We start from the raw sequence: 13,971 nt of genomic DNA, 5'->3' as shown, positions 1-13,971 counted from the left end.
TCTAAGCAAAACAACAAAAACACTGTGTTGTGCGACAAAGCCTGGATGTGTTTTTCTTTGTAATTAGACTGGAGTTCATTTGTGTTTAGGTGTTCCTTAAACAACTAGCCCTTTGGAGTGGTTTTAAGGAACCCATTCAGTGCGAGTCTTCACTCACCTTTCTCCTGCTAATGCACTCCTTCTCTTGTGGCATTAATCACCGTCCTGCAGCTGAGGGACCTTTGCAGAAACACAGTCGTGTGTGAGACCAGTGTGTGTGTGTTTAAGTGTAAAGAGAGCGAGGGAAAAGCGCGAGAGAAAGAAAAGCTACACTTGGAAACAGAGTGACTCGCGTATCTACCCTGAGTATCGTGGGCTGCAACTTTTCCTTTCAGTCGACAAAAAGAAAGCCAGAAAGCATCCTAAGGTGAGTAAACTCGAAGCAGACGCGAGTCGGAGATCTTTTTCAGTCAGTTTGTATTCACCTTGGGAAGTTTGACAGAGCGTTTTTTGTCGTTTCTCTCGGGGTGTTTACAGTCAGATTCACGTCATATCGACTTATTTTTGTGGAACGTTTTTTAAGGCTTATCTCACTGCGTAGCTGTTCCTGAGCCACAATGTGATGGAAGAGAGAGAAGTTTAAGCGCTAGGAGGAGCTTTAATAGTTTACCCATGTCTCTGTTAGCGGTGTTTACGTTACACTTTACGTGATTGGGATTTCTGTGGCGTTGCTTGGTCTATATTTTCCAAAAGTGAAAAGTAAATTAGGATACATGTTAAATAACACGCAGTAGCGGTCAGCCAAGCTCGCAACTTCTTTTTTCTTAACAATCAATAATATGTGCTGTTATCAGAGGAATGCATGATGGATTCTAGATTTACACCTTATTCCTCTTTTTCTTGTTCTGTACTTTAATATTCATTTGTACAGTGTGCAAATGGTAGTTACTTAACGTAACTCTAGTTCTATGAGTTGATGTACAGCCTTGTACCAGGATTTACTGTTGGCTAATTTCACCAAAAGATACTAGGACAAGACCAAAGACTTTTAGCTGTGGCAAGTGAAAGGAGTAGGCCATTCTCCAGTCCCATCTGTACTCATGACTCTAAAGAGAGGAACTATCTTCAGGTCCCACCTTGGAATGATACATCTAGTAAGAGGCTTGGTGCAAGTCCCTTTTGCAATGTATGGAACTTAGGAAGTTGTCTGTCTTTTCCTTTAATGTGTTGTGCCAGCTGTGCCTTGTCCACATATTTAGGATCCCAGATGCAAAGGGACAAGTAAAAGACTGTTTAGTGGATGGCTCACATAGCTATGCATGATGGTCAGCTGCAAACAATTCAATTTAACCTCAAACAAAACCTGAAGAAATTTCTGGATGCCCTGCGCTGGGCAGAATGGTGGCTTGATGGTCTGATTTTTTTTTATTAATTAAAAAGAAGTTATTAGTTTCTCAAGAAGAGGGAAAATTTCAGTTGTGTGAAGAAAAGCATATATATATATATATATTATAATGACAGCTGACTATTGAATATTTTAATAGAATTGGCTTACAACTTGTAGTAGCAGTGACCCAACTTGAATTTTCGAGACTTGCCTGAGTGGGCCCCCTTATTCAAGGGCTCAAAAAGCAGGGGGGAAAAAATCAAATGAACCTCAACACAGCCTCCAGCACTGCCCCAGTATTCCCCATACACCCCACTTATACACACATAGGCATGCACATAGTATTCAGCTCTCTCTTTGAGACCAGTAACCAGGTCCAGGTGTTTGTCAGTGTAGCTTATGACAAGAGTAGGCTATATCTGTATGTGTGCATGTGTTCACATGAGCAAGCCTGTGTGAATGTCTGTCCAGATGGCATAATCCTGTGACTCCAAATCTTACCTCACCTCATCTGAGGGGTCCGGGACCGGTAACACAGGGAAACCGCGCAGGAAAGCACTCAGCAAGTATAAATGAGAGAAACAGAGGTCCAGATGTGTGTGCGTGTGTGTATGTGTGTGCGCCTCTGTGCGTCAGTGTGAGGGTACTGTTCTCCCTGTCTGTCAAACTAGTAAGTGTTTGCAGTTGTTGAGGCTTCAGTTGGAACAGCAATCTTATTTAGGTCAGGAACACATCAAATAAATCTGAGAAACAGCCACATTCTCAATTGGCTGTGTAATTGAGTTTTACACAGCAGCTGTAAACAGAACGCTTCCTTAATTTTCTGTCCTTGTGTGTGTGTGTGTGTGTGTGTGTGTGTGTGTATCAGAGAGAGAAATATCAGACACTTAACAGTTTTAGACACCTCGTGATGTGAGACATGCTTACTGCTGGAAATTTAGATCACATTGCTTGAGGTTAATCTACATTCTAAGAATGCCAAATCTGCCTAAAACAAACTGAATTTGCGCTTGCCTAGAAAAAAGATAAGTGCAACACGTAGGAAAGACGAGGTGCTGCAAAATTGCACTGGAAAGTAAAGCTTATTCAAAAGTGTGACATAATGCCCTATTTAATATATTCGTGAGATTGCATAGTTTTTGTGTTAGTCGATAGATGTAAGCCTGTCTCTTTTATTTTGTGCTTAAATGTGTGATACGATTAAATGCAGGTAAATTGTCAAAGCAGTTTTTATTTAAAGATCTATTTTTTTCCTATTGTCAAACATCTGAATACAAAGTTTTTTATAAATGGGCATATAAAAAAATTACAATTCATACACTGGAGATAGGGACTGTTTTAGGATTTTATATGCAAAATGATTACTCATCCATGTCATGCCATGCAGTCAAGTGAAGTAGCTTTTGACACCCACTGAACACGGTAGACTCAGCTTAAGCCTCAAAAAATCCCAGATTCCAAACTCAGCGAACATTCGTGTTAAAGATTCTTGATGATGTTATGTCCATAACCGAGCAGGCAAAGTAAAACCTGAACTACTGCTTTGTAGTTTTTATGTGTAGGCATCAAAAAATGAAGCTAAACCAGATGAAATAGGGGTTATTGAAAGGAATGATAAAACCATGATGCAATAGTGGGAGCTCATAAAATTGATTTGTTCAAGTGTTCAGTGAGAGCAAATGGGTAAATGGCACGAGGTCAGATTTACAGAAATGTGCCATGTCCTTGATATTTCTGTTCATTCCATTCTGCAGTGGCTGCTTGCCAGACCTCACTGCTTTTATCTTTCTCCTTTTATTATGCTAACGACAGTCTTGATTTAAAACAATATCAGATCCCTAATCACAAGAATCAGATTACCTACGATGCATTAAATAAGAATGCATATGACAGTAGGGTTAATCAGAGTGTAAACAATCATTTAAGTGAACCATAGTGCAGTGTTTAGTTTCTCTAACATTTAATTTCCTCAACTTGATGGAGTTGATAAGACTCAAAAACAGATAAGAGAACTTAGCCTGGGGCCTTTTTCCCCCCAAGACCTTACGCTCTTTAATTACAGTGTCAGTGTGATTTATAGAAACATTTGAGCATTTATCTCACTCAAATTCTGAAACATTCTAAATTTTGGATTTTTTCTCAGAGTCCTCTTTGGTTCTAGTGTTGAGATAATGAACTGTGCCCAGCCTGCCTTAAATAGCCTCAAATCTGAGGCTCTGTTCTAAAAGGTTGGAGTGGCAAACACTGGAAACATCTACTGCTTAACCTTAATTATGTTAGATTATATTACAGATTTGATTTTCAACTTAACAGCTACCCTCCAACAACTCTTAAAAAAAAAAAAGAAAAAAAAAGAAGCATTCGTCTCTTACAAAAAAATCACCAAGAATAATTACGTGGTTATACAACTCTATTTTGTAAATGTTTTGAAAAATAGCAAGAAATATAACAATAACAATACCAGCTTGTCTGTAATGTAAATTGTAATTGTTGTTCTTAGTGTGTTTTTTCTCAGCTGTAGAGCATTATGTTGTTTGTGTGATAGTTTTACTTACAGACGTCTCGTCTCGCCTGGCCAGATGTGGAACAACATGTTTAATCTGCTCAGGGTTTGCTTTACCTGTGGGAATGGTGCATCTAACAGCATTTGCATTCATGAATTTAAAATTAGGATTAGAACCCATTTTACTCTTTATATATGACATAAACAGTAGCACATAGTAATAGTTAGGCTGGCGGTGTAGTTAAATATCTTATAAGGTCAGACACATTTATGAAAACTGTCAGTCACAGGGGGGAAAAAACAAATGAAATATAATGAATGTTTAGCTAGCAAAGAAGAAGAAGTCTATTTGTTAGTGTTCAGTGTTTAAGAACAGCTGCTTTTGCCATCTGAATGTGTAAAAGTGTTATAACGAAGACAAAAACAATAACATCATAGATTAACATACATGTCTGTGTTTTAATAAATGAGCAGGGCAAGCAAGGCCTGACAGAAACCACCAGTGAGGTGGATTTTTGCTTGTTTCTTTAAGTACGCTTCAGGAATAGTTCTCCAGGCTTCTCGAAGGACATTCAAAGCTCTTCTTTAGATGGTAGCTGCCCTTTTTTCTGTTCTATATCAAGATGATCCCACACGGCCAATCCATGACTAGTGTCCATTAATTGTGTTTCTATCCACGTATGTTTTACTGCATTGTATGTTTGTGAGGCTGATAAATAAAGCCGTTGTCAATCAAATGCTTTTCTGATGATATTGCGTCGTGGATTAAAATTCAGATGTACTTTTCTGCATCCATAATTTCATCAATTTTGAGAAGATCCAAAACACCATTGTCTGAAATGCAGCCACTACCCATGACAGAGTGTCCACTGAGTTTTACACATGGCTGTAAACACTCTGTTGTACCTGTCTCCGGACCTTCTCCTCACGCACTGATAATGAATCAAAAATGTCCAAATTGATTAATTACCCCATAAGACCTGTTTGCACAAATTTTCAGTCGAGTTCTTATGTAATCTATTACAACTCAGACTGTTTCCTTTTCTTAAAAATAGCTTATTAAATGCCAACCTTCCACTGAGACCATTTTTTATGAGTATCAAAATCCAACTTAAAATTGTTTCTTTGGCAAGTTGTCCATTACAGTATGTGTAGAGACAACACTGGCTCATTCCTTTGAGTTGGGTGCCTTTTTTTATGAATGACTGATTCATAGCTCAGTGTTTAGTGGTTTAACAAACAAACAAAAATGCATTCCTCTGAAAATAGTTGGATACAGTGAGCAGACTGAAACCAAGAGAAACAGTAGCCAGTTCCCACTAAAAGACCTTCAGAAAGCCTGGAGAACTATTGCCCAAGGCCACTTTAAAGGCAGCCTGGCTTCCTGGAAGCAAAAATATAAAGAAATGATAAGTGGATCAAGACATGTGCACAGAACTCTAAAATGCTTTATATGGATATATCTAACATGTTTTTTGCTCTTAAAGGGTTTTTCTTCCTCCTTAAGTCAGATATTAAACTTAAACTATTAAACTTAAAATTTGATTTAGAAAGTAAGAGTGTGTGTCTGCGTGTCTGTGTGTCTGCGTGTCTGCGTGTCTGCGTGTCTGTGTGTCTGTGTGTGTGCGTGTCTGCGTGTCTGTGTGTCTGTGTGTGTGCGTTTGGCTTCATACACATGGATTCCATCAGGTTTTTCTCTGTTGTTCCCTGAAGCTGGGATGAGTTAAAACATTTGATGCTTGACTTAAAGATGAGGGCTGTGATCTATTGCCTGTGCTTCTTTGATATATTCACAGAAGTATGCAGTGACACCCCCCCCCCCCCCCCCCCCCCCCACACACACACACACACGTCACACTTTGGTTTTTTTTCTTACAGAGCATCACAAGCCATACTAACACTGAATGTCAGCAGACCTCAGTGCACTGTGTATGTAAATTATATATATTTTTTAAATTCTGTTATCTAACCAAAAACTGCTTACTTAGACAACCTCATCAGTTTTCCTTTAACATCTGTGGTCCATACTGGGTGCAGGCATAATTTAGCAACACACCAGACGGAGCTTATCGTAAGATGTTTATTGATGTCACAGAACATTTGACAAAGTTGAATAATGTTTTAAAAGAGTGTGTTTCTTCATTTCCTTTCAAGGATATTAAAATTGCTAAAAAGCTTTCCCACATTAAGAAGTCTTATGCAAGGCGTGCCTTGCAAAATTTGATCATGCGACTGCACACTGTGAATCCTGTGTAAGTAATCTATATAATTTTTTGGTCAGGTAAATTTACTATTTTACTAAGATAGTGCTTTTAGCAAGGAAAATGCCAAGGTCCTATCCAAACTGTCTGATGTGATGCAAAAATCCTGAAATAATAATAAAACTTGAAAGTTTATTTTTTAAATATATTTTAAAACTCTCTTAGGCCGTGCTAAATGTTTATCTTAGGTCTTGCTGTGCTTCTGGTGACTAAGCACCATATTTTGTTGCTCTAAGTAAGGCAGGCTGCCACCGTTTCTGACGATTGAAGCTAAACTTTTCTCTGCTTCTGTCTGGAACCTTAAGAGAGTCTAACTCCAGCATTAACATTGTTTTATTATTAGCCATAGCTGCTACCTTGATGATAACAAGCGTCGTGCTGACCAGTTTAACATTTATGATATGTGTTTAATACTTAAGTGTTGTTGAAACCGGATCTTTATTGACGTCTTGAAATTCCTCCTCAAGTGTTGTTCAAAGGTGTGAATGTCAACTTCTGTTCATGCATTCAGCTGCTAATGAGGGGAGAGGTTGTGAGAGCTTTGTGAAAGTGCTGTGTGAAGTTGTGTGTCATCCACAGGAGGCAAATAAAGTTATAAAGTAGTGAGTAGTAATAAAGGAAGGTGTGTAGATTTATTTTGTTTTGTTTCAAGAACTGGACAATGCTATTACATGTTATTATTTCCAAACTGTTCTATTATGTTTGTCATTGCCACAGAATACACACAGTGAAGTGCCACAATCTCAATCTGTCATAAAAACTTTTGGCAGGACAAGTGAGAAGGAAGTTATTATTTTACAGGTTAAAACCCCCCAAAACAAAACACACATCTCTGAAATCGCCAGGCGGCCATTGCAAGCTCAAATTTGTTCTCAGCTGAAGTGACTAGATGTTGCATCTGAATGCCTCCCTCGTCAGTGCTCGTCTTGAACTGCAGATAACAAGATATGATCTGACAGGAAATTTCCCCGCTGAGTTAAATGTAGATGATTGCATTACAGATGAGGTAGACACTGATCGAACCAGCAGGCATCAAACTCTATTCTCGAGTGTGTGCGTGCATGTGTGTGAGTAGGGCTGGGTATCGTCACTGATTTCTAGAATCGATTCAATTCCGATTCACAAGGTCCCGAATCGATTCGATCCACGATTCGATTTAATTCGATTTAATTTGATTCAATTCTATTTAAATCTGGGAAATTTTGACAGTCAGAAATATTATAATTCAGATCAGTACATTTACATATTTTTGTATCAAAAGGAAGCTGACACACGCAAGACTTTATCAAAGGTGTGAGCGTCACAGCAGATGCCTTTGTGTCAAAGTAGCTGAAGATAAAACACAGAAAAACATGAAGGTGATTTTCCTGGCCTGGGATTTTATAAAAAATATTCTGCAGTACATCAAAAACGAAAGAAAACCATTAATCAACATATGAACATTACCTCTGACATTACAGCGGTTTTATTAGAGACACGGTTAAGCGTTTTGCATTTTGAATAATTTTAAAAAGTTTACATTTGTTCAGTATTGAACAGCAGAAATGAGGTTTTCTTTTCGGAAGAATGTAAAAGGGAAAAAAACAGCGGCTGACAGCGCTGTAAACAACAGTAGACTTGTGCGTAACAAGCAAGCGAATAATGAAGAAAGGGAAACTGTTCTTGAAGTACAGAGAGAGAGAGAGAGAGAGAGAGCTGTGCATCGCGGTGGAAGCAAAACAGTAAAAGTCAGAGTGAATTCATGACGATGTTTATGTGAAGCATTTGGATCTTCTTTTGCTGCTGGTTCGGTCATTATTGTTTGGAGAGAGATCAAACTAACAGCTTTAGAATCGGCTCATAAAGGGCGTGAACACAAAGCGCGGACCTGCCGACAGATCAGAATCAGCGAGCTGACCGTGAGAAAGGCGACATCTAACTGATGCTGATCCGCGGGTCACGCTGTGTGTTTAAGTCTATGTGCAGAATCAGAGTGTACCTGCTCTCATTTACTGTCTTAACCGTTTGGTGGTTCTTGAACTTTTGTGAGATGTCACCAGAGATTCTGGCATTTCGGGCAAAATAAAATTTTTTTAATAAAATCGATTCAGGATTTTAATGAATCGATTTTACGTTATCCAAGCCAGAATCGATTTTAATCGATGAATCGATTATAAAAACCCACCCCTATGTGTGAGTACAAGTGAGTGAAAGAGAGGTATCAAAAAGAATGCTTTGTAAGCATGTGTAAGTTTGGGACAGAGTGGGACAATGACCTGATAAGTTTGAGCTTCTGTGTTGGGCTCTATGAAGACTGAAACGTCTACATGTAAATCATGTGGGCGTCCAGTTGTCATGGACAACCCTGAACAATGAATTTTCATGTTTTTCCAGGTAGAAGAGAATGAGTAGGTGTTAGAAGAATGTAGTTAGATTGGGTGTTCGACTACTGTATATAATATAGGGTGAATTTGTGTTAATGTCAGAGATATCGTTTTAACAAAAAGGTCATTCAGCTGCACAGTATCATTATCTTCATTACCACTCTGCTGCCCCTCAGGGTGGACCTTTTAAAAAAATAACCTCTCCTGATGTCATGATGGAGTCATTCTGCCCCTGTGCTCTGTAATTCACACAGGCCGCAGAATTCAGCCACTCCTCCTCCGGTGTTGCCCTTTTTCTTTACTTTGATTAATGTGATGACCTGGTATAGTCTTTTTAAAAGGAATACCTATAATACCCCAGCTTTGGGCTTACTAAAGAGATATTTCCATGACCCAAAGGCGAGATCAGCAATTCACTGTGCGATGGACTTTGTGGCTAAAATAAAGCCGGTGGACAATATAACACAGCCACATAGAGTGACGGTATGAAAATGTTTAAATTATGATTTATTAGGCCTGTTTCCCACAGGGAGTATGATAAAACATACTACCAGCCAGCTTCTGATCTCATTATTTGGGTATTTTCTTTCACTGCAGGTCCTACAGCTCGACTCCGCTAGTTTCTTTTCTGTTTTTTGGCATGTGCAATCTTTACAGACATGACGTTTGGTGACTTCTAGTCTTGTCTGAAAAAGTACAAGGACCTCTTTTAATTGCTAAGTGAGAATAGTATATTGTTCTTGCAAAAAAGCCCTGATCCCAAACATAAACAGGTTGAGCCCCGAGGATGCTTTAAATCATATAGTTTTTTACTTTGAACTTTCAAGCTGTTCTCTATTTTGTAGACCACAACTGTCTTCTTGTGTTTGGTTTGGCTCTGCTCTAACCAAAGTAATCACTAGACCTGTAGTTCACTCGAAGGGGAAAAAAACAAGAGAGAAATGATGGAGTGATGAGTGGGGAACTGGGAGGGGGTAAAGAGGTCTGAGGATAGAATGATAAACATCTGGATTCACTTTGGGACAATTTCATCCCCCCTGCCCCCAAAAACCTAAGACCTCAATTTCCATGGTACCTCCTTTGAGGTGCCATTCCATCCGCAGTGAAAGAAATATTTGCCTGATAGCAAGTATCTTTGTTAAGTTTTAGGAGATGCCTTTATTGAGATTTCCTGAAGCCGTTATTAAGACCCAAACCTGGTCCTGAATATCGATTTCTCTTGGAGTTCGAGTGAAAATGGGTTAATTTATCGACAGTGGCATCAAGCATCAGTTTGTGGTTGTTGTTGTTTCAGATATTTTCAGTGAGAGAAATTACTTCAAGCTGTGGCTGTGCTGTTAATTTTTTAAGAAATGCCAGAGAGGTTAAAGGTCAGGCCGAGTGATGGAAAAACTTTGACGTCCTATATTCCAGGCAGGATATGTAAAACACATGAGCAGTTCTGCGTACTGTGTTTATTTCCACATGTTCAGACATAACAAAGTGAACAGAATCTGAAGGATTTGAATCTCACGTTACTTTAGTTTCGCAGAGAGTGACAGACGGGGAGTTACAGCTGAAAGTGACTGAGGCAGAAGGCCGTATGCAGTTGTCTCTTTGTCTCTCTTTGTTTTCTCCCCCTATTTAACCCACTTAGTCTTCACTGTGTTGTCCAGTCCTCCACACAAATGCATTTAGGTCTGGAATGATAAATGGTTTTCTTTGATTCGTGCAGATGTGTCTTTGGCAAAGGAGTGGCAATAATGTGTATAATCAAACTCAGAAGTCACTAGTTGTTATTATTCTCTTTTCACCATGTCTTCTTCTGTCTTTTCCGCTATCTTTCTCTGTTTTTGGCCTCAACAGATAAGTGCAAAATGTGCTGCTGCACACTGAACTGTTTTGTGTGGCATCATCGATACCCTCCTGACTGAAATTGCATCCATGTTGTCTGTGCAGACACTGCCTCCCCATGAGACATAAATTCATGATAGGCTCATCAATATGTTTTCCAAAGTCATTATTCCAGAGAAATTAAATTTGATTGATGCCGAATTGAATTAAACCTCTGAGATATTGAATCTGATGCATGTGAAATCAAATCTCATGGGGGTCTGTTTCTTCACTTGCATGTCCGGTGGATTTATTCATATCCACCTCAAAAGGCAATTACAATATGAAGCAGGCCTATGGGAGTCTTTGTGTTGTGTTCTGTGTAACAGCGTAATGCTTATTGAATCAACGCATTGATAACAGCAGCCACTGGGAAATCTGTTGCTCACTGACATCTGCTGGTGAGCTGAATATGAACGAGATATTTACTCTGTTATCTAGTCTTTTGTTTGGTGTCTTTAGAGGCTTACAGGGAGTTTAGTGAGAGGTCAGTAACAGGAAGTGAGTGGATGAAAAATATGAGGAAAACGTAAAGATCGTAATATAGCAGATAGCACTGTAGCTGGGTTGCTGTTGTTTGTAGATTTAATAAGGTGATATAAAAACAGAACTGACCAGATGGCCAACACTGAACCAGCTCTGCCAGATTAAGAGGCAGCAAGCTCCAAAATGCTGAGGAAATTTGGAGTAAGAGAGTCCAAGAGAGACCAGATGTCCGTAACAGGCCTCTATAGGTCGCAGACCAAACTATCAAGCAGATGACTACACAGCATTAGGATGACTGCATAGCATTAGGACCTTGTGCAGGAAACATCAGTCATGTGCCCATGAATTTCTTTTTCTGATATTGTTGCCTTTTTATTTCTGCACAGTGTCATCTTCTGAATACTCTGTTTTTTCTCTCTCTCTCACCATTCTTGGTCTTTCTTAGGATGCTCTTTCTGCTCACATATAGTAGATTCTCTTTCAAACAAAGGCATACATTGACATCTTTAGATGAACCAAACAGGGTGCATGCATGTGCACTAATCTGTTTCACATGCTCACTGATTTTATATTCAAAGTAATACGCTGGGAGCAGTGTTTTTACAAGCCATAACCCCTGAACCATGTCCATTGAGCTTCCTGTAGGGGGGGACTGCATACCCTGCAGTCCTACCTTGCTGTGATACAATATCGTTTAAGGCACACAGTTCGTACTTGTTCTCAGCCAGCTTTCTGCTGCTTCTTTATGCTGTTTCTAGTAATGGGTGACATAAGACCTGGTAGTGGCATGACATTCAGTTGAGGCTTAAAATGTCCTGTGCAGAGGCAAGGTGATGGACATCATATATATAAAATTAACCTGTTTTATTACAATAATAAATGATATTCTACAACAATAACAAAAACAAGCACTTATTTCACCATGAGCTTTATGCTTCAGAGCTTTTAAACCACTGTATGACCTAATTTTACAAAATTCAACAGTACTGTAAATGATTAAGTTCCAGCAGTTCTCACATAACTTATTTTATACAATTTTAAAAGATCCTAGATTTCACAAAAACAAAGTCACAGTTCACCTGGCTTCGTCTAGATGACTGGTATCTATTATAGCTTTGGGAGTCACTGTATTGCTGCCAACAAACTTAGTTTAATAAGCAGCAGACAGAAGTGTGACAGAAATCAGGAGGCAGACAGACATAACCAAGTTTGTGTGGTTCCTGTAAGTCCTGTAGAGAAGACTTCTTTACTTTTTTTTTACTTTTTTTTTGGAAAGCTTACTGGCTAGGAGGGCGTCCTGTTCTCTAAACCTTGCTCCTGCAGATCTCCTGGTTCTGCAAAACTGGCCGCAGCAGAAATTCTGCACAGGGCTTCTAGTAATGATAGCAATGCAATGTGTTTTCTTCTCTGTGCATGTGTGGGTGTGTGTGCGGCAAGTGTGTGTGCATGCTTGTGTGCGCTTGCAAGTTTCGCCTTAGAGGCATCTGTTGCAGGTTTCAGGCACATGTTGTGGGATTAAGGAATTAGCCATAACAAATAACCTCATGCACACACCCTTGCCTGCGTGCCCAAAAGTCACCACATAACACTCCAAAATTACAACCCGAGACCGCTGTACACATCCACACTTGTTCCACCAGGGCTCAAATCTTGGAAGCTCAGCTCTGTTCATCTCTACCTTTCTCCACTAAATCTTGGCCACACTGTGTTAAAGAAAAATGACTCTTAGTAGGAATGAAAGTTGCCTTAATGTTAGGGTTACATTAGTAAAAGATAAGGTAATAGGACGGGGGAAAGCCAAGTTGTCAGAGACTGCCTTTGTCCGAAAGAGAAACACAATAAAGCACACTGAGCTTTCCAGTGTTTCCCCCAGGTTCAGGTTCTAGCTAATCAACAGTGCACACAGCCGTGACTGTTCTGTTCCAGGGGACTGGCTGAGGGATGGAGGGGGGTGGGGACATGGGGTAGGACAGGATGAGGGTCGTGCTTGAAACGGGTTTATAAGGGTGGAAGGAGTTAGAGAGTGCATGCAATTGCATGATTAAGGTGTGTGCGTGTGTGCGTGCGTGCGTGCGTGTTACCATGTTCGTGTGCCTGAGCGTCTTTTTGTAGGGGATAAACCTAAAGGGGCCTGTGCATGTGTCCGTTAATTGTACATGCAGATGAACAAATTATGTCAGTGATACAAAGTCGCTCAATAATGGAGAGTTTAGAGCGTTGTGTTTTTAGGCTGTGCTGTAATCACTATCAGATGTCAGGGTGGAGGAGAGGGACGGAGGAAAGAGACTGTGTGAGTGAGAGAGGAAAAAAGAGAAATAAAGATGAAGACAAATGGCAAAGCAAGAAAATTCTTAAGGTAATGGACAATAACGTAGTATATGCATACAATATATGTTTTAACTTTATACTGTGCACACACACATTGCTGTAACTTAACTATGTATAACACAAATATCAAAAGTCAGTAAACTAAAATCATTTGGTGTGACTTTCTACTTTAAATTTTCTAGGCTGCTTGTCTAATGGTCATCTGCTCTGTAGCACAGTGCAAGCCCCTGTCCTTGCTCAGAAACGCAACTGAATGCTGTTGCTTGCTCCTGATTTACATCCCCGGCAAGGATGGAGGAATGTTTGGGTGGCATGTTTGGTTTCTTTGCATATGAAAATGTGTTGCAGCAATTGAGTCCGCAGGCTGTAGCAGTATTCAGCGAAGCAAAGTCCTAATCATTTTCAGATGGTGGACAGAGTCCATGCGTCTGGAGCCATTTACAAGGTCTGCGGCCACCTGGATGCGAGGTGGCGGTAGGGCAGCAAAATCCACCCAATATGACTGTCCTTTGTTGTCTAAGAAGGTCTGATGTGGAACACAGGTAATATGATATGTATGAATTAGTGGGCAATTTCATATGACAAATTAGTGTTGTTGTTTTTTTCTTTTGAAGGTGAAATTTTAAATATTTGTGTTGGATTACTACTTGAGTTTAATTCGTTAACAAACAATTGACAAAAAAAAAATCATGACAGTGTTGTCACTCATACTGAAACTCAGAGTCAGATATTTTTTCTTCAAAGGCTGCTCCCTGCAGTTATTAAACTGTAATAGGATATGACGGGCAGGAA

The 13,971-nt window shown here is 39.6% G+C and overlaps 1 protein-coding gene across 3 annotated transcripts in view; it reads left to right on the top strand.

The window, feature by feature from the left end:
• Positions 1 to 191: 191 nt before the first annotated feature.
• Positions 192 to 13,971, top strand: part of bmpr1ba (bone morphogenetic protein receptor, type IBa) — a 69,267-nt gene continuing 55,487 nt past the window's right edge. For all 3 annotated transcript variants that reach the window (XM_086314512.1, XM_086314510.1, XM_086314511.1), the window contains exon 1: positions 192 to 406. The gene's annotated coding sequence lies outside the window, so the exon portion shown is untranslated. The remainder of the gene's footprint in view (positions 407 to 13,971) is intronic.

This window comes from Aulonocara sp. 'chitande type north' Nkhata Bay, linkage group LG12, assembly GCF_057382095.1.
Source record: "Aulonocara sp. 'chitande type north' Nkhata Bay isolate Kocher_YH1m ecotype deep benthic linkage group LG12, A_spYH_male_GT1.1, whole genome shotgun sequence".
Lineage (NCBI taxonomy): Eukaryota > Metazoa > Chordata > Actinopteri > Cichliformes > Cichlidae > Aulonocara > Aulonocara sp. 'chitande type north' Nkhata Bay.
The sequence above is the reverse complement of the archived record's forward strand: the minus strand, read 5'-3'. Positions and strand labels throughout refer to the sequence as shown.